At 43.3% G+C, this 20,090-nt stretch overlaps 1 long non-coding RNA gene across 2 annotated transcripts in view; it reads left to right on the top strand.

Moving 5' to 3' along the window:
- Positions 1-19,756, top strand: part of LOC116594948 — a 101,233-nt gene extending 81,477 nt beyond the window's left edge. For both annotated transcript variants that reach the window (XR_004287477.1, XR_004287475.1), the window contains one exon: positions 18,913-19,756. This is a non-coding gene — a long non-coding RNA (uncharacterized LOC116594948). The remainder of the gene's footprint in view (positions 1-18,912) is intronic.
- The last annotated feature ends 334 nt before the right edge of the window (positions 19,757-20,090 follow it).

The following is a 20,090-nucleotide window of genomic DNA, read 5'->3' as shown; positions in this document are numbered from 1 at the left end:
GATCTCCGGGTCCTGGGATCGAGCCCCGCATCAGGCTCCCTGCTCAGCACGGAGTCTGCTTGAGTATTCTTTCTCTCCCTTGCCCTCTGCCCCTCTTCCCTGCCTCGCTCAACTCTCTCTTTCTCTCTAAAAAGAAATAAATCTTTAAAAAACTGTAAAAAACACACAAAACAAATAGAAGAAACCTGCAGACCTATGTGAGCAAGTCAGCAGTCTAAAGCAGGCATTCCCTGTGTAGGTTCTGTACCCCCTTCTGCCACGCCCCACCAAACTTTGAAATCAGAGGCTCTCACCACAGGCTCTGATGCCCAGCACCCCCCACCAGTTACGTTCGATGCTCTGGAGTGGCGCCGGGCATCAGCAGATTGTAAAGCTCCCAAGTGATTCCCAGTGTGTGGCCATGTTTTGGATGGAGAAACTTTTCCCAGGCTTGGCTCTGTGGGCTCTGCTGCCACGTATCTCTGGTCACAGGCTGTGATCTACGTGGAACCTAAAAGATTTGGCATGAAATTTTGATCAAAGCAATTACCTATATGCTTTTCCAGGGGAGGTTGTCTGAGGCGTAGCAGTCAGAGAAATTGAACTGTCAGAAACTAATATAAGAGTAATAAGGGAATATTTCTTCTTCATTGGACACCCAAGATGAATAGCAGGTAAAATAAAAATTTAAATTAAATTGAATATGTATACGACTTTACTTTTTTGTTAAAGGACTATAACATGAATAATGAACATATTAAAAGGAGACGACCAGACCCTCAATTTCTTTCAATAATGTTAGTGTTGTATATCCTAGCTTGAATAAAACACATTTCATACAACACCTACACAGTTCTGCAATGCATTATGGACGGCCTCTCTGGAGAAATCTTACATGCCTTTCGATTTTGACATAGTGATATGGTAATAATAGAAGTCTTTGGCATATAATTCTGCAGGCATTTTTATAACTTTTAGCTTTACTGATTGAAAGCTACGGCTTACTTCACCTGGGTACTCACCTGCAGTCGTTTCGGAGAGGTGAATGGAGTAGAAATGACCCTCTTCTGCTCCCCGTATTGGTGGGATTGTGGAGTCAAAAGCTAAATGGAAATGTATTTGAAATCGTACTAGTCGGGATGGAGTTTCAGCTGATTGAAGAGAAACCCAGAAAGGCAGTGGCTTAATAAATGAGTTTATTTTTCTGTCACGTGAAAAGCCACGATGGTGTGGCTGCTTTGTCCTTTTCTAGTGCTCAGGGACTCAGGCTGCTTCGACACTTGCTGCTCCTCCATTTCTAGGAAATTGCTTGTCTCTGTATGATCTAATGTAACCACCCCCCGCCCCCCCCACTGTCTGCTGAGGGAGGCGAGCTAGGACAGAGCACAGGTGCCTCTTCCTTCTGCACAGGGAGAGGGACTGGAAGTCGCATACACTTCTGCTCACGTCCTGTGGGTTAGAACGTAAGCATCTTAGCCCTATGTCTACATCTAGCTACAAGATGGGCTAGGAATTGTCATATTTATTTTGGTTGGCCAATTATATGCCCAGCTGATTCCAGGGTTTCTATTACTATATAAAAAAAGGAGAAAATGGATATTAGGGCATAACTAGCAGTTTCTGATAAAGGGAGACTTCAGGGCTTGAAATCAGGCATTTTGTAAGGGTACCACGAGTCATCTAGTGTCATCTCTCCATCATCAAAGGAGGAAAAGGATCCAGTTAGCTCTCTCCTTTCTCCACTCCCCTCACTGAAAACCTGTTGAGGGCACAGTCTGTGATGGGCTGTCACTTAGGACAATTCCATGAAATCGTTGTTATATCTGTGGGCCAACAAAGGGCGGGTGATGTTCCCAAAGTCACACAGCTGGCTGAGATTCTAACTGGAGCATCTAGGTTAGGGAGTTCCTAACTTGCTCTGAGGCAGGAGGAGGACTGGGAAGGGCTTCCCAGATGAGAATGAGGTCGATCTTTAAGGAGACCACAACTGGGGGGTTGGGGGAACGTGGGGTTCCAGAAGAGGTATTAAGAGCAGGGGTAGTAAGACAGCAGAGCTAAAGGAACTTCCATAGGGCAGACATCTAGGGTGTGTGTGTGAGAGCGATGGGATATGAAGCAGGACGCCCAGATGGCCTTTTAGAAACCCGCTCGAGGAGCCAGGAGGCCATCTGGGACCTGGAGAAAAAACCTGAGCGAGATATGATCTACTTAGGGATGAGGCAACAGATACTAAAGAGGTCAGATTACAGCGCTGATATAATGCAGGGGTGAGGGAGGAAGAGAATTGCAGGATGCGTAGTAGGATGGCCCTAGGTCTATGGTGTGGATGACTGGGCTAGGGGTGGTTCCATTCATGAAGAAGGCTTCACTGGTTTGTCTCCAGCTGCAAAAATCATGGTTCCAAACCCCCTCCTGGCAGGACATTGTACAATTGAGAAACTCATGGGAAAAATAGGACCAGGGACTGGGGCAGAGGCCAACTTAGGAAAACGCCTATGAATGCCTTTTCTTCTCACAAAATGAAGGCAATAATAGCACCCTGAATAAAGGTGACATCAATGACATTTTTCACATCTCGAGTCGGTCACATAGCCACGATAGGTACCGTACCATTGAGTTCCATTTAGCGCGGCTCCCTGGAAATCTTCGGTACCGTCCTTCCCTGCCGTTTGAGCGGAATGTGTGCCCATCCGTTTTGCTGCATTGGAGATAATAAGCATATTCAAAGACATCTTCTTTTAGTGTCCGATCCTCCATTCCAATGCTTAAAGCGCTTCTGATTTTATGATTTGGACTAAGTCTGCCTATCTAGCTGAAGTGACTCAGAGGTAACAACTAGCAATTCGTGTGCAAACTTGATCCAGATATCTTTTTTTTTTTAAATAAATTAATTTATTTATTTTCAGGAAAACAGTATTCATTATTTTTTTACCACACCCAGTGCTCCATGCAATCCGTGCCCTCTCTAATACCCACCACCAGGTACCCCAACCTCCCATCCCCCCGCCACTTCAAATATCTTACAGCCACAGTAGAGGCCTACAGAAAGAAGTCCATCTACAAAGGCCAGGATTTGGAGTAAGGGAGGGATTGTCACGTTTTGAAGATTGTTCAGAGGACCCTAGCCCGTCCAAGTAGGCATCATTTGTTTGTTCCCCTCTGGTTCCTTGCCCTTCAGGCACCTGCTTCTGTCCCCTTGACTCCAGCTGCGGGCTCAGCCTTAGTGCAGTCCTTCAACAAGGCATTGGGAGATTGCTGGCCCGAGATCCACGTTCTGGGTTTCCACTGCCAATCCTATTACGGCCAAGCTGCCCTTGACTTTACAATCAAGCTCTGATAATGGCTTGTCTGCCTTGTTCCTGAGAAAGAGAGAGAAGAACTCAGGCTCTGCCCTCTATTGACCTGGGGACCCTGAGTAAGCTGTCCACCGCCACAAAGTCTCAGTTTAGGGGGGTCAGGGAGAGCCGTAGCTGCAGCATCTCTATTAAGTCAGGGATGAAATCTGCTGGAAGCTTGGGCAAAGGGAAGAGTGGGCTCGTCTTGGAGCTGCATTGATGTCGTGAACTCTCTGTTTTTAGTTTCCTTATATGTTCAGCTCAGATAAAACCACCGAAGTTTTCTAAAGGTGCATTTATTCATACTTCATATAAGACTGAGAAACATACATTTGTCTGTACCCAACAATGAGAAAATCATATGAAATTATATCAATAGACAATTCAGCAAAATAGCGATGTTCATCTCAGTTCCCTGATGGAATGATACATGGCGATAAATACCATATATTTATCTCACCTTCAAAAGACCCGCAGAGGCTGAAAAGTTGCAAAAGTGTGATGCTTCAGTTATGGTTGGAAGCAAATGCTTCAGTGATCCCTGTGCAAGCTCTCCTCTCTTTTTGAATTTATAACTACATCAGTTTGTTCTGACATGACTACTGCTACCCTTTAAGAAATTTTCTCATAATCGCAGGCAGGAAGAAAATGGTTTCACGTGCTATGGAAGTAATTGACAAAGTCATGCCAATGCAGGATGGCAGAAAGGAGGTGAAGTGGGGTGGGTACATGGGGGAATGCTCTCCCGCCCCCAGGTTTGTTGGGAGGATTGAACAAGATGATGCCTGTGGAATGTCCAACATCATACACAGTAGTGGCTCATCTAATCTATAATTAGAATTAATTTTTCATGACCCGTTCCTCACTCATTCCCCAATTCAGTACTTACTCTTGTCTCATATTGATAGAAATAGACATCCCCAAGATCCCAAACCCCACATTCTTGACCAATTTCTTAGGAAACCATGCTTCATCTGAATCATAAAGGCTCTGAGAAGTCCCGCAGGAAAGAAAATAATGGATCTTTGTTTAACACAGTGTTTTCCAATCTTTTTGGACCGCAAATCCATCTATCATGTCTTATTGTTTTGTGATGCACCCCTGGTTAGGTTAGCATTTTCTAGGAGAAGAGTTCTATGGAACACTTGATGGCAAAATGATAATTTTACCATCAGCAGTTCATCAACCTAGGGAATCCTAGGGAATGAGTCATTGTAAACTTTTTATGAGAAAAATTAAGTTCTCTTTTCTTCATCAATCAAATGAAGGTCGCCTGACTTTGTGAATTGTATTTTATGACAGATGAAGTGGCGTAGTCTGACTTGATGGATGGTACTGATTTCCAGCCCTGGAGGTCAAGGGGGGAGGCAAGGTGATGAAACAGCAGGCTGCACGTTGGTCTTGGCATTGCTCTGCAATTATCCTCTCATCATCCTTCACACCTGAACAGAGTTCCAAGGTTCTCAGTCCCATTCACTCTGATTCATCTTCTTTGACCCTAACAACAGCCTTAGGGAGGAGGAAGGTGTTAGGTCCTGAATGTTTGTGTCCTCTCAAAATTCATGTAGTGAAGACTTAACTCCCAGTTTTATGGTATTTGGAAGTGGGGCCTTTGGGATTTAGCTGAGGTCATCAGGGTGCAGCCCTCATGATGCAATTGGTACCCTTAAAAGAAGAGGAAGACAGATCTTGCTCTCTCCCTGTCTACACACTGAGATGAGGCCAAGTGAGCGCACCATGAGAAGACATCCATCTACAAACTAGCAGGAGAGCTCTTACCAGGAGCTGAATCTGCTGGCACCTTGATCTTGGACTTCCCAGCGTCCAGACCTGTGAGGCAGAGTATGTGTTAAACCACCCAGCCTATGGTATTTTGTAATAACAGCCAGAGCTGACGAAGATAGCCGGGTAGGAAATGGTTGATCGCATCTTCTACGCAAGGAAGCTGAGATGCCAGGAGAGGAAGCTATGGAAGGTTAAAGAGCTAGAACCAGAACCTAAGTAAGCCCCTTGATTCAGTTGAAGTTGACAAGCATTTATTTAGTACCTACTGTGTGCCAGGTGCTGTGCTAGGTTCTGGGAGTACAGAATGACAAAGTCAGAGACTCCGCAGAGTTTAGAAGGAATAGATGTGAATAAAAGTACAAGAATAGACTCAGAGGGGATGAGACGGTTGGGGGAAAACACAAAGAAAAAGCAGCTTATGAATTGGGTTTTGAAGGATAAATAAGAGTTTTTTCAAGGGACACAAGCAGGGAGAGGCTATTTCTATAATTTTGCTATAGTCCTCCTCCTCTCCACCAACCACACCGGGAGGCTGGGTCTCAGGGTGTGGGTTGTGTCTGTGTTGCTGGGTGGGTGTGTTGTATGTGGAGTCTCTGAGATAAAATTCAGAGGATTTCTTCATTCCTTTCTACTTATTTTTGGACAAAATTGGAGGCTTGAGTGCTTTGTGAGAGTCACAACCCATTAAAGCATGATGACGGATGGGGGAAATTCATCAATGTTGGCTGAGAAATTCATCTATGAGGTTAAAGTTTAAAAACTTTAATAAATCAAATCTCTTAAACCTGGGATTGAAAAGCCAGTGAAAGGGACAGATTCTGGCTCTGGGCTGTCCATGGTTCCACTTCATTTGGTGAGGGGCAGGCCTTTTCCTTGGGGCTGACTTTGCTGTTCCAAAGTTCCAGCATCTGGAACTTTCCATCCAAAGCCCCCATTTCCTTGCTTAAAGTGATTATCTTGTTTTCTTGGTAACTCAGGACCAGTATGGAGCAATGGTCTGCAAAAACACCCCCTGCAGCTCTTTTTGACAGGGACCTCGTTGGGACAGACCAGCTAACTGTGGCTGGCACTCAGGGAGGCCACTTTTAACAGCAGCCACGGCAGCCGCCACGGCAGCTGGTAGCATCTCCACCTGCCCTTCTGACAACACGGGAGGCCATACGAACTCAGGGTGGCTGGACCAGACAGACCCAGATGGTCCTGGGCCTGAGTGGCTTTTGTAAGCCTGCATGGAAAGGGCCTGATTTTAAGGATGCCTCCTGGGTGGAGTCAGAGAAGGTCCAGACACTGGGAAAATGATCAGTGGATCTAGGGATGAATAAAGGTGATGCGTGCAAGCTTGAGTTGCTCACGGATATTTCTGTTTCTTCCCCCAAGGAGGCAGGAGGGTGGGTAAGAAGAGGTCTGCAGGTACCAGATGGCATGAGCTGTGCTTTGCTTCCCTATGAGTGGAAGGCATTCTGTGACTCGGGGAGGCAGCCAGAGACCAAAGGACTGGTTGAAGCCTGCCAGTGGCCTGGGAAGAACTGCTTTTAATTAAAGCTCTTTCTGTTTCATTGCAGTGGCTAAGAAGTCAACTTCTAAGAATTCCCACCATCTAGCTTGTTAGGACTCTGTCTCGGCTGGCTATAAGAAATGTTTCCTTCCAAGAACCTCTTCCTTTGCAAACTTTGGAAGGGGGGGATTTGTTCCACCTTTGAAAGAAACTGGTCACAATATGGTCAGACCTTGTCGGCCAGCCTGGTTGTGCTGGTTATTCCGTGTTTGTCTCACCCCCCCTCTCTCTCCCCCTCACAGTCCACCTTGCACACATTTCCATCCTGCTCTGGGCCATGTGAGGCTATGTGACCTGTAGGTTGTACTTTCCGGCTTCTGCTTGGCTTTGGCCAATGAGACGAGATCAGAGGGAGGTGAGGCAGATACCTGGGTCTTTGTGGTCCCTTGGTGTGTGGGTGCCATGGCTTTGATGTTAGCTGCCCCTTTTGTGTCTGTGGCTCATGGGCCATCCCTCCTCCATGGTTCTGTTTCTTACTGGGCTTTACTACTGCTATACCTGTACCCTCCCCTTCTGTCTTCAGGCCTTGGGTAGTGAGACTTCCTGGGATGCTGGTTTCTGGGTGTCTTCCCATCCTTTTCCCCCTCCTTCCCTTTTGGTTGACATGAAAGCCACATAACATATAATGAGCCATTTTGAAGTATACAATTCAGTGGCTTTTAGTGCATTCGCAAGGTGGGGCAAACACCACCTCTCTCTAGTTTCAAAACCTTCTCATCACCAGAAGAATACCCATGAAGTAATCACTCCCCATTCCATTCAGCATTTCCCCATCTCCTGGTAACCATGAGTCTGCTTTCGGTCCTTATAGATTTTCCCATTTGGATATTCCATTGGATATGAAAGGAATCTTCTGGTATGTGACCTTTTCTGTCCGGTTTCTTTCCCTTTGCATAATGTCTTCAGGATTCACCTACGTTGTAGCATGTGTCAGCACCCTGTTTGTTTTTACTGCTGAATAATATTCCATCGTGTAGGGAGACCACAGTCCCTGAATTCTGAGCTCTGTGAACCGGGGGTTGCCAAAATGTAGTCCCCAGACAGGCAGCATCAGCATCCTGTGGAATTTGAGGGGAGTGCAAATTCTCAGGCCCCACCCCATCGGTGAAGCCAGCAACCTAGTTTTTAATAAGTCCTCCAGGTGTTTCTGATGGACCCCCAAGCATGAGCCCTGTTGCTGTAAATGGTCTCTTTACTGAGATCTTCACTTGAATGGTCTGGGGGTGCTTTCATGTCTTGGGGAGACCCTGACTGATAGACTCTTCTCCCTCAGCTGGGGTCACTGGCAGCATTCCTTATGTTTGGTTCTGGGGACCTCCTGAGCATGGCAATGAGGTATCAACAACCTCGGTCTTAGAAGTAGACATGAGCCACTTGGATTTCCTCTTCCTGTTGGGTGTGTTCAGGGGGCCCATGGGCCTCTGTTTGCCCAAGACCAGCCCCTCCAGGTGGTAAGCTGTAGGCATTGCTCTGGGGATTCCCTTGTTTTCAGGGCCCAGAAGCACAAGCCAGAGCCAACCATATGGCCAGATGCTGGACTTGATGCCTGGAGAGGGAAGACCCTCATTCCCTAGAGACCAAAAGGAAGCCAGGGTGGGAGGATGGAGGTCAGGGTTTCTGCCTGGTCAGAAAAACTACCCTGGAGAAAACTGCTCTTATGCGATGGGCAACAATTCACAGAGAAACCACCTCCTCTGCTCATGCATTTTGGAGTAACCGTGGCCCCAGCTCTATCAGAGCTGAGGCTGAAACATCGTAGACTTGCAGAAATAAGGAACCAAGACCATTCTACACTCTCTTGTACTCAACTCCACTGATGTAGATTTCAGGAGTCTCCTGCAAAAGAAAGTGAACATGGTTCACATTTGGGGTTCAAGTGCATCTAATGATCCTGAGGCAGGACCATCAGAAGCTGAATTTTCCCAGCAGGGACATCTGGTCTCCTGGGAGAGAACTCATCATGGGGGGAGAAAGCACAGAGCAAATGTGGTAGTCTCTGCCATAGGACAGGGAACTGGGGATCTCAGTCCCAACACTCTCCCAATCACACTGTGAGCATATATGTTTTCTGGAAGAGGGGAAGGCTATGCGTGTAAAAAAAAAAAAATACTTAGAAGAATGCTAGCCCCTCAGAGTCCAACTGACTCTGGTGTGGGATACCAATAAGAGGAGGGAATAAAGAAAGAGAAGGGTGTCCCTGCTGGCAGGATGAAGGAGGGGCACCCATGAAACCCGAAACATCAGAGAAATCTGGGGTCATGTCTGCAGCAGGGCAAATGTGACCTAAGCGTCATTCAGGTCAGTGTCTAGGCTAAAGCCAGGGGGCAGAAGGGGCAGGTGGGGATCTAGGATGACATGGGACCTTTTGTGAGATGCTCCTTGGGAAGTGTCCAAGAGGGATGTCATTGTGTGTGTATGTGTGTGTGTGTGTGTGTGTGTGTGTGTCTGTAAGGGTGGGGATAAGGGCCTGATTTCATATGGGGAGGACAGTGGAATTCTGAGTTTGCTGCTACAGTGACCTCCTTTATACCCTCCAAATGTGGAGGAGTGGAGAACATTTGAATTACACATGAAATAATATATGACCTCACTAGAAATCAAGGAAATGCAGGTTAAAGCAAGTGTGAGATGTTTGCATATTGGACTGGCACATAGTAAAAGAATCATGTATTAATTAAAGTAATGCCACCTGCTGTAACAAACACACCAAACACCTCTCATGGCTCAGAAATTAGTTTCAGTTCTGGGTGTCACAAAGACCAGAATGGGCATTCCCAGTGGGTGGGGAGTTCTTCTTTAACAAACAATTCGGGGAGCCCAGGTTCCTTTCATCTTGAGGTTCTTCCTTCTTCAACTTACGACCTCTGTGATCACTTGGAATTACTTTCCTTTGAGACACCTGGAGAAGAGAAAGTGTGGGGAGAATAGTCCGTGTGAGGAGTTCAGGGGCTGAGCTGGAAATGATGCGCGTCTCTTGCTCCCACTTTACCGGCTAGAATGTAGTGTGGAAGTTCCAAGGAATTAGCAGCCCTTAGGAGAGCCCTCCCCCATGACTCAGAGTTGCTGGATGAATATCCCAGCCCCCTTGCTCCTTGGTCAGGACAGCTCTGTTATCTGCACTTGTCCAAAGTGGCTTCTGGAGCTCCCCGGTGGGACTGTGTTCCAGTTGCCCAGAGTGGAAACTTGCCTTAAGACACAGTGTCCAGTAGCCCCCCGTCCTGATTTCCTTCTTAGCGCCTCTGCCCCTAGCACACTCCTTGCACTTGAATCCTTACCTCAGGGTCAGCTTCTGGGGGACTCCAACCAAGACCTCAGGTAATTGGCCATTCTTTCAGGATATGGGTATGAGATCTTAGGAGTCAGATAGCACTCATGCTCTTGCAACCCTGAACTGATGGAAGAAGGTGGTCTTTGGGGTAAACTGGGTTAACAATGGAGTTTAATCCTGTTAAATAACTGTCTGCTCCTAGCTTCTTGGCGAAGGCAACCACATGGCCCTGTTTGGGATTCACCTTGAACGTGTGTCTAATTTTGCTTGTTCTGGGTTGCTACCATAGTAACAAGAGTAATTAACTTTAATTACTGCATCTCTCTGTTTTTGCTCACCACCTCCTTCCACTCCAGTTCATTCTGAACTTGCTTTGAAGAATTTTAGTGAAGCAGTCAGAACTCCTAACTACCTTCACTGGCACATTGATAATATCCTCTTTCTGATTTTTTTCAGGCTACATCATCCTGTTGTACGTGCATCTATTTCTTTGGTGATAAATCATGCATTTATTACAGCTTAGGCCTTTCAAAAGGGTTCAGCAATTAGCAAACACAGAAGTGATAGCATCTGGGGCAGCGTTTGGTCTCTTCCCCCCCCTTGTCAACTCAGAACATCTGTTTGGCCAATGGGGGCCCCTTGGTTTATTGCTGCCATTAGGAACCGTCAGCCAGAAGAACTGAGACCCGCATTTCCCACGGAGGTGTTGCATCTTAAAAACCTACGTTTCCTACAAACAGTTGAGTCTTCCTTCACATTTTTTGAAGAAGAAGATTCTCAGTTTGTGTTCCTAAGTGTGCATTGAGTTCTAGGAGTCATTCAATAGGCAAATGATGGTCTTTTTAAAAAGATTTTATTTATTTATCTGAAAGAGAGAACACAACAGGGGATGGGAGGGGCTGATGGAGAGGGATAAGCAGGCTCCCTGCTGAGCACAGAACCCGATGCGGGGCTTGATCCCAGGACCTTGAGATCATAACCTGAGCCAAAGGTAGATGCTTAACCATCTGAGCCACCCAGGCTCCCCAGTGATGGTCCTTCTGGATAGACACCTCCCACCAAAAAGAAATAGACATGATAAATTACAGCAGGTTCTCATGGTACTCTCCTCCTGCTACAGACCTTCAGCCTACTTGATTTCAGAGCTGTTGGGGTTCCATGCTGGTCCATTTGTATTATGGAAGACAGTTCTATGTTAGTACATCCATACCATGGAATACGATGTGAGTTAAAAATATAGGTAAGTCTGCTCGTCCACCCGTTAGCATCTGACCACGTGATAGGCTCTTGGAGATAAAAATGAGTCAGGCATCATGCCTCATATGGTGTAGTTACAGTCTCATGGGGGTTGATGAACACAGAAAAGGATAATTAAAATATACTCTGACAAGTTCAAGGGTATATAGGAATTACGGCATGTTGGGATGATGGGCACATTTTGGGCAGACAGCCCAGATCACAGTATGTAAGTTGTGGCAAATATCATCAGAGACCAGACCTGAAGTGTTAAAAGATTCAGCCTCAGAGGAGACAAATGAACTGCCTGTTGTCCATGGGACTTTTAGCTTTGAGAGACCTTCAGATGTCGGCTGGTCCGAACTTCGCTTGGCTCCTCTCCACAGAATCTCTGCGGGGTCATCATCCAGCCTTGCTTGGTATCCCCTAGCGCGGTGTATGGTGATGGTGTGTCCCCTGACTGGAGAGGACATACAGGATAAAGCGCTTCCTTGTGACTTTGCCCCGGGACTCTGGGTTCTCCCAAGTGCACCTGCTTCTTCCACATAGCAACCCTTGGTATTTGGGCTGGCACTTTGCCGAGTCCCCTTTAGAATGAATAAACCCTGGTTTCTTGAGCAGTTTATCAAATGACATTTTGCAGGGCATTCAATTCTTCCTCCTACATATCTCTTGAGTCTGGTTTCTTAACTTCACCTCCATAGTGCATTCGTGTAGAAAATAAGACAAAAGCCATCTGGCCTTTATTATCAGTCCCTTGGTTTTGGACTTCCCGCTTCTCTGGCTTAGACAAATACGGCCGTCTCCTAACTGGCCTCCCAGCTTCCTTTTTACTATAGGCAGAGCGATTCTTCCAAAAGGAAACAGGAATATACCATTTCCCTGTTTAAAACCAGTCAGTGAGGGGCATGTGGGTGGCTCAGTCAGCTGAGCGGCTGCCTTTGGCTCAGGTCATGATTTCAGGGTCTTGGGATCGAGACCTGCATCGGGCTCCCTGCTCAGCGGGAAGTCTGCTTCTCCTTTTGCCCCTCCCTTTCCCCCTGCTTGTGCTCTCTCTCTTTATTATAAATAAATAAATAAATAAATAAATAAATAAATAAAATCTTTATTTTAAAAAACCAGTCGGTGGATTTCTGTGGTTTTCACATTAAAGACCCCAAACCTAAACTGGCTCTCAGTGTTCACAGTGTGGGTCCTCTCCAGTCACACCTCTCAGTGCTCCTTCCAGCAGCAAACATGCTGGCCATTTAGCAAGTATTTTAGCATCTTGATCATGCCATCATGCACAAAGATGTGTCCCTTCCAGATAGCTTCTGCTCCCTTTTCCAGGTCTGAGTTTATAATAATTTCCTCTGGCAAGCCTTTACCGAGAGGACCCTCCCTCTTCAGGTTAGAGGTCTATGGCAAACACTTTTTCTTTTTTTAGTAAGAAAACTTGCATATACTTAAGTGGACCCATTTTAAGAATACAGCTGTTCAGGTAAAGTGGTAATGTATCCGCAGCCCCTCAAAGGCCCCCGTATGTTTCCTTTAGAAGCTGCTTTTCAAAAGCACCTGCCATTCTGACCTTGATCACCACGGGTGAATGTTGCTTTCTTTTGAACTTCGTATAAACGGAAGCATGCTTCTTGTAGGTGGATGAGGGTAGATGAAGCATTCCGTCTTGTAGGTGGCTCCTGTGCTCATCTGTGTTGTTGAATGGGATGGTAGCTCATTCTTTTGTTTTTTTCCTCTGTGTTACTCCTTTATATGACCCATGGTATGAATATGCCACCATTGTGTTAGATCTAGTCTACTCTTTGTGGGCATTTGAGTTATGTCCAGTTTTTGTTTGTTATGAATATCGCTGCCATGAACATTAGTATCTCTTGCTAAACTTATGCATCAATTTTTAAAATTTTTTATTTTATTTTTATTTTTTAAAGATTTTATTTATTTATTTGACAGATGGAGATCACAAGTAGGCAGAGAAGCAGGCAGAGAGAGAGGAGGAAGCAGGCTCCCCGCTGAGCAGAAAGCCCGATGCGGGGCTTGATCCCAGGACCCTGGGATCATGACCCGAGCTGAAGGCAGAGGCCCCAACCCACTGAGCCACCTAGGCGCCCCTTAATTTTTATTTTTAAATTTTTATTTTTTTATTAACATATAATGTATTGTTAGCCCCAGGGGTAGAGGTCTGTGAATCATCAGGCTTACACACTTCACCACACTCACCATAGCACATACCCTCCCCAATGTCCATAATATGCATCCACTTTTTCTTATCTGTATATATTCTTATATCTTTCCTAAGTATATTCTTATATATTTCTTTCTTATATTTTTATTTTTTCAAAATATTTTCTGGCCGCTTCTTTCTGGGCTTTTCTGAATTGGACCCATTCTGGGAGGAGGATGTTAGTTTCCACCAGTCACCAGGGCTGGCACTGTGACCTGTTTTGTCCAATGAAATGGGATAGAATATATGCCACTTCTGATTAGAAGCTTTAAGAGCCACTGCATGGTTTTGTCATTGTGCTTTTCCCTCTGATAATGTGATTGGCAGAGAGACTGATCTTCCATTCTGGGTCCTAGAATAAAGGGCAGGTAGAACAGAGAGCCACTGTTAGCCCACAATGGACATCAATGAGAGTGTGAAGTAAACCTTTACAGTTATAAGCAGTTGGCGCCTAGGGATTGTTTGTTACTACAGCAAAATATAGCCTAAGCTGACTGATACAATGCCTCTCCTGCTCCCTCAGCATCTTATGAATTAAAAATGGGATACATTCTAATGAGGCATTATTTAACTTTCTCCCATTTGCACCTTTCTTTCACACCCAGTCAGTAAGAGTGGAGACTCTGCATGTCTTTTTTAAAAAAAATTTAAAAAAGATTTTTATTTATTTATTTGACAGACAAAAATCACAACTAGGCAGAGAGAGAGATTGGAGGAAGCAGGCTCCCCACCGAGCAGACAGCCCAATGCAGGGCTCGATCCCAGGACTGTGGGATCATGACCCAAGCTGAAGGCAGAGGCTTTAACCCACTGAGCCACCCAGGTGCCCCTGCATGTCTTGATCATCATTGTAAACCCTGCACCTAGTACTCTGATGAACAAAGAGTGGGTTTACAGTACATATTCACTCAATGGGAATAGCTTTGAACTTTTTGTTAATGGGAAAGTAAATTTTCCTAGGTGTTCTTGCCATTGTGGGAGGCCTGAAATAGAGTACCTTTTCCAAGTGTGGTCTGATTAACGAGTTTAAGATAATAGGTCTAACCTCCTTTCCTGTGAACATGCTACTCCTAATAATATGGCTAAGTGGCTTTAGCCTGTACGATAGTGATATCCCACTGTTGGTTCATACTGACTTCACCGTTGACTCCAATTCTAGAATTTCTTCTATAGCAGTGCAGCTAAGACAGTTTCCCCATCCTGCATTTGGGCAGATACCCCTGATAAACTTATTGATCTTTATTCACTCTGTCAGTAAGCTTACTTCCTCATTTTTCCCTGGGGCTCGAGCTTACTTGTTTGTTTATTTATTTTAACCATGCCTTCCTCACTGTTTTCTCATTTTCTGTATCTGGTTGTTCTATCTCACCCTGTCCTCCAGCAACACCAAATCACTCCATTTCAAATCTTATCACTAACCTCTGTCCACTTCTGATTGATGTGGGCATTTATCAGCTCCTAGCAAACTGAAATTCATTGTTCTGGAGTGTAGAGGTGGTGGAGTAAGAAAGAGCTTGGTAAAAAATTAGCTCTTGCTATTTTGGGCACCTGCTATTGTAACTTTTCTTTTTTTAAAGATTTTATTTATTCATTTGGGAGAGAGAGAGAGTGTGAGAGTGGGCACACAGGCAGGCGGAGCAGCAGAGGCAGAGGGAAAAGCAGGCTCCCCACTGAGCAGGGACCCGATGAGGAACTCAGTCTCAGGACCCCAGGATCATGGCCTGAGCCTAAGGCAGACGCTTAACCAACTGAGCCACCCAGGCGCCCCTGCTATTGTAACTTACGATTCAGGGATCTACTTGAACACTGTATTTTCCTATTGATTCGTAGATGTTCTTTACATAGTCTTGGTATTAATTCTTGGTTGGCTGTATGCATCATAAACAGCTGATCTCACTTTGTCTAGTCTCTTCATTTTTGTTTATAGTATCTTTTTTTTTTTCACAGAGAAGGTTTTAACTTTAATTTGTCAATCTTTCCTTTATGGCTTATGCGTTTTAATCTCTTATTTAAGAAATTCTTACGAACCATGAGTTCACAAAGAAAATGTCCACTTTCTTCTAAAAATAATTTTTCACATTTAGGTCCTTGATCCACTTGCAATTTTTTAAAATTATACATGACATAAATGCAAAGGTTTAATTTTCATTTTTATTTCTGCACGCAGACGTCAAACTGTTCCCAAATGGCTGTATCAATAGGCAATGTTCTCATATACTTTGTTCACATACATGGGTAGGTCTGCTTTTCTCTCTGTGTTCTGTTCCAGGGGACTAAGGTTTTATTCCTGCCCCAATACCATTTACTGCCCCAGTTACTCTCCGTTCATCGTATCTTTCCCTATCTTTTAAGATAAACTACTTCCCCCACTTCTTCCTTCTCTGAATTGCCTTGGCTAGTCTTAGCTTACTGTTCTTAACATGTGAATTTTGGAATTAGCAGAAGTTCCATGAAAAGCTCTACTTGGATTTTGATTAGAACCGTTTGGAATTTATGAATTAGTTTGTGGAGAACTGGCATCCTTACGGTATGTCTTCCTTCCTATTCATAATAGAACCTGCCATTTAGTCAGACCTTCACAATGGGTTGTAATAGGTTTTGTAATTTTCTTCATAAAGTTTCCCACTTTTTGGTTTACAGTTACTCCCAGTTACCTTATGATTTTTGACTCACGTGACTACTATTTTTTTTTAAATTCTATATACATTTTCTAATTTGGCTGTATTTAGTGTATAAAAATAACTTGGGATTTTAAAAATTTTGAATTTCTTTTATTTTTTCAGGGTTCCAAGATCCATTGTTCATGCATCACACCCAGTGCTCCATGCAATATGTGCCATCCTTAGTACCCACCACCAGGCTCACCAACCCCCCCCCCACCAAAAACCCTCAGATTGTTTCTCAGACTCCACCATCTCTCATGGTTCATTTCCCCCTCCCGATTTCCCCCAATTCACTTCTCTCCATCTCCTAATGTCCTCCATGATATTCCTTATGGTCCAGAAATCAGTTGCTTTCTTATACACGAACATGGAAAATATAGAAAGGGGAATTAGAGAATTGATTCCATTTACTATAGCACCAAGAACCATAAGATTCCTGGGAATAAACCTAAACAAAGAGGTAAAGGATCTGTACTCGAGGAACTACAGAACACTCATGAAAGAACTTGAAGAAGACACAAAAAGATGGAAAAGCATTCCATGTTCATGGATCAGAAGAATAAACATTGTTAAAATGTCTATACTGCCTAGAGCCATCTATACTTTCAATGCTGTCCTGATCAAAATTCCACCGGCATTTTTCAAAGAGCTGGAACAAAAAATCCTAAAATTTGTATGGAATGAGAAGGGACACTGAATTGCTAAGGAAATGTTGAAAAAGAAAAACAAAACTAGGGATATCATGTTACCCGATTTCAAGCTTTACTGCAAAGCTGTGATCACCAGGATAGCAGAAGAACAGACACATAGACCAGTGGAACAGGGTAGAAAGCCCAGATACGGACCCGCAACTCTATGGTTAAATAGTCTTTGACAAAGCAGGACAAAATATCCAGTGGAAAAAATTTTGAATTTAAATGAAGCCACTGAACTCAAATATCTCATTAGTTTTAGTAGTTTTTAGATTTTCTGGGATTTTCAGAGCAGCAATCAAATTGTAGGCAAAGCATGACAATAATGACAACTTTTGCTTTCCAAACCTTGTGCCACATACTGCTGCTTCTTCTTATTTTTACTTGTTTACTTGCCTACTGAAGTGACAAAAACCTTCAGAAGAACAGAAGGGGAAATACCAGGCATTTGCATGTTGTTGCTAATTTTAATGGAAATTTCCTCGACATTTAACCATGAAGTATTATGTTTATTATGGCTTTTATTATCATTATTTTAGGTATATATTTAGGTTAAAAAAACCCTATTTCTCATTTGCTTAAACTGTGCGAATGTTGAGTTTTATTGAATACTTTTTCTGCAACTATTGAGATAATAATATAGTTTTATCTCCTAACATACCAATGTGGTGCATCACTTCATCAAGTTTTCTGACTTTTAACCACTCTATTTTTTTTTTTTAAGATTTTTATTTATTCATTTGACAGAGAGAAATTACAAGTAGACAGAGTGGCAGACAGAGAGGAGGAAGCAAGTTCCCTACCAAGCAGAGAGCCCAATATGGGGCTAGATCCCAAGACCCTGGGATCATGGCCTGAGCCAAAGGCAGAGACTTTAACTCACTGAGCCACCCAGGTGCCCCATAACCACTCTTGCGTAAACAACTTGGCATTAGTTCTATTTGACCATGTTTTGTAATTTTTTAAAAAATTAGATTCGATTGACTTTTGTTTAAGACATTCAGGTTAATATTTATAAAGGGAAATTGGTCTATAATTTGTCCATGCTATCTGTGGAGGATTGTGTTCTTGTTAACCATGCTTGGACTCTACCTGCCCTGTAAGAGGATTACGTTTTCAGTATGAACGTGTTGCACCCTTGTAGCTGGAACTTCCCTGCAAAATGAGCCTTTTTCTTGCAGGGGACATGCCTTCAGCCTGTGCCCCTGAACGTGAAAACACGTGGAGCAGAGATGCAGACTAGGGCATGGCTCAGCTGACCTAGAGGTCACATGCAATATGAATTCAGAATAAATTTTTTTCTTTATAAGTCACAGAGAGTTTTGGATTTTCTCTGCATTAGTAAAGCTGACTAATTAATTATCCATATCTGGTTTTAGAATCAAGGCTAAGCTAACCTCATAAAATTGGCTAGTACCCTTCTTTTCTCTTCCCTGAAAGAGTTTGTATAATACAGAAATATCTTGCTCCATGAATGCTGGTAAAATTCAATTATAAAACTGTCTGGGCCTGGTATTTCTTTTGGGATGTAGAAGAATTTTGACAAATGATTCCATTTTAAAAATAGTTATTGATATAATCCAGGTTTTCCATTTTTTTGTGTGTCAATCTTGATGTTTTTTATTTTTATAGAAAATTTATCATTGTATTTATGTCTTATGTCAACATATAGTTGCTTATAACAATCTCATGATTAAAAAACAAACCTTTCTGTGTTTTAATTATGATCAAATGAGAATATTATTTATGCCTTATCTCTTTTTTGATTAATCTTTTAATAAGTTTGCCTACGTAATTAGTATTTTCAGAGAACCAGTTTGTTCTTTGTCAAAACTTTCTGTCAAGATTGTCAAAAACTTTTTGTCAAAACTTCTGTTTTTTTTTCTATATCATTAATTTTTGCTTTTATTTTTATTTTCTTCTGTTCTACTTTTTTAAAAAGTTTTCCTTCTGGCTTTAAAAGTGAATGCATAATTCATTTATTCTCCATATTACATATATTAGAGCATTATAGCATTAGCTGCAAAGAGCAGAGACCCAAAATAACAGTAGCTTAAATAAAATGATAGTTAATTTTTCTCACACATGAAAATTTAGAAGGTAGGAAATTCAGGGCTGGCATGGTAACTGTGCTTTGCAAAAGCCTCTGGGACTCAAGAGCATTCTATTTTGTTGTTTTAGGGCATTGCTCGTGTCTGTCTGATGCAAGAGAATTCATCTCTATGTCTGTGTTCCAGCCAGAAAGAAGGAGGAAGGGGATAAAAAAGGATTTTTCCCCTTGAAGAAATGACCTGGAAGTTACATACATCACTTCTCTTCATACCACATTGTCAAGAACTCAGAGTTATAGCTGCACAAGAGAGACTGGAAAATTTGATGTTTATTTTGAGAAGACATATGTCCAGCTAAAAATTATGGGATTTATTACTATGGTGAAAAGGATAATGCATATGGGAACAACTGGCAACTGCTGCCACAGTCCAGCCTTTGTTACCCAAGCATCTGCATGTACCCATCTTCCCAACCATCCCAACACCAAAGCGGACAATGCTACTGCCCATTGTAGTTACTGAATCCAACTCAGAGTTCAGAATTGCTGGGTAATGCACTGTCCTCTCTGTTGGGTCTAGATGTGGTTCATGCTGGGGCAGGGACTTAAAAAGTACATTGCACCTCTAGGTATTTATCCAAAGGACACAAAAATAGTGATTCGAAGGGGCACATGCACCCCAGTGTTTATAGCAGCAATGTCCACTACAGCCAAACTTTAGAAAAATCCCAGATACCCATTGACAGATGAATGGATAAAGAAGATGTGGTGTACACACACACACACACACACACACACACACACACACACACACTGGAATATTACTCAGCCATCAAAAGGATGGACTCTTGCCATTTGCAACAATGTAAATGGAGATAGAGGGCATTATGCAAAGCTAAGTAACTCAGTCAGAGAAAGACAAATACCATATGGTTTTATTCCTATGTGGAATTTAAGAAACAAAACAGATAAACAGAGGGGAAGGAAAGGAAAAATAGGATAAGGTGAAAACAGAGAAGGATGCAAACCATAAGAGACTCTTAGCCCTAAGGAACAAACTAAGGGTTGCTGGACGAGAGATGGGGGGATGGGGTGACTGGGTGATGGGCATTAAGGAGGGCACGTGATGGAATGAGCACTGGGTGTTATGTGCAACTGAAGAATCACTAAATTCTACCTCTGAAACTAATAATACACGATATGTTAACTAAGTTAAATTTAAATAAAACTTCTGTAAAGGAAGGTCCATTATCAACCTTTCACATAGCCAATATACCACGATGAAGTAGGATGAGGAAAACAATAAAAA

This window comes from Mustela erminea, chromosome 7 (genome assembly GCF_009829155.1).
Source record: "Mustela erminea isolate mMusErm1 chromosome 7, mMusErm1.Pri, whole genome shotgun sequence".
In the NCBI taxonomy this organism is placed as follows: Eukaryota; Metazoa; Chordata; class Mammalia; order Carnivora; family Mustelidae; genus Mustela; species Mustela erminea.
The sequence above is the reverse complement of the archived record's forward strand: the minus strand, read 5'-3'. Positions and strand labels throughout refer to the sequence as shown.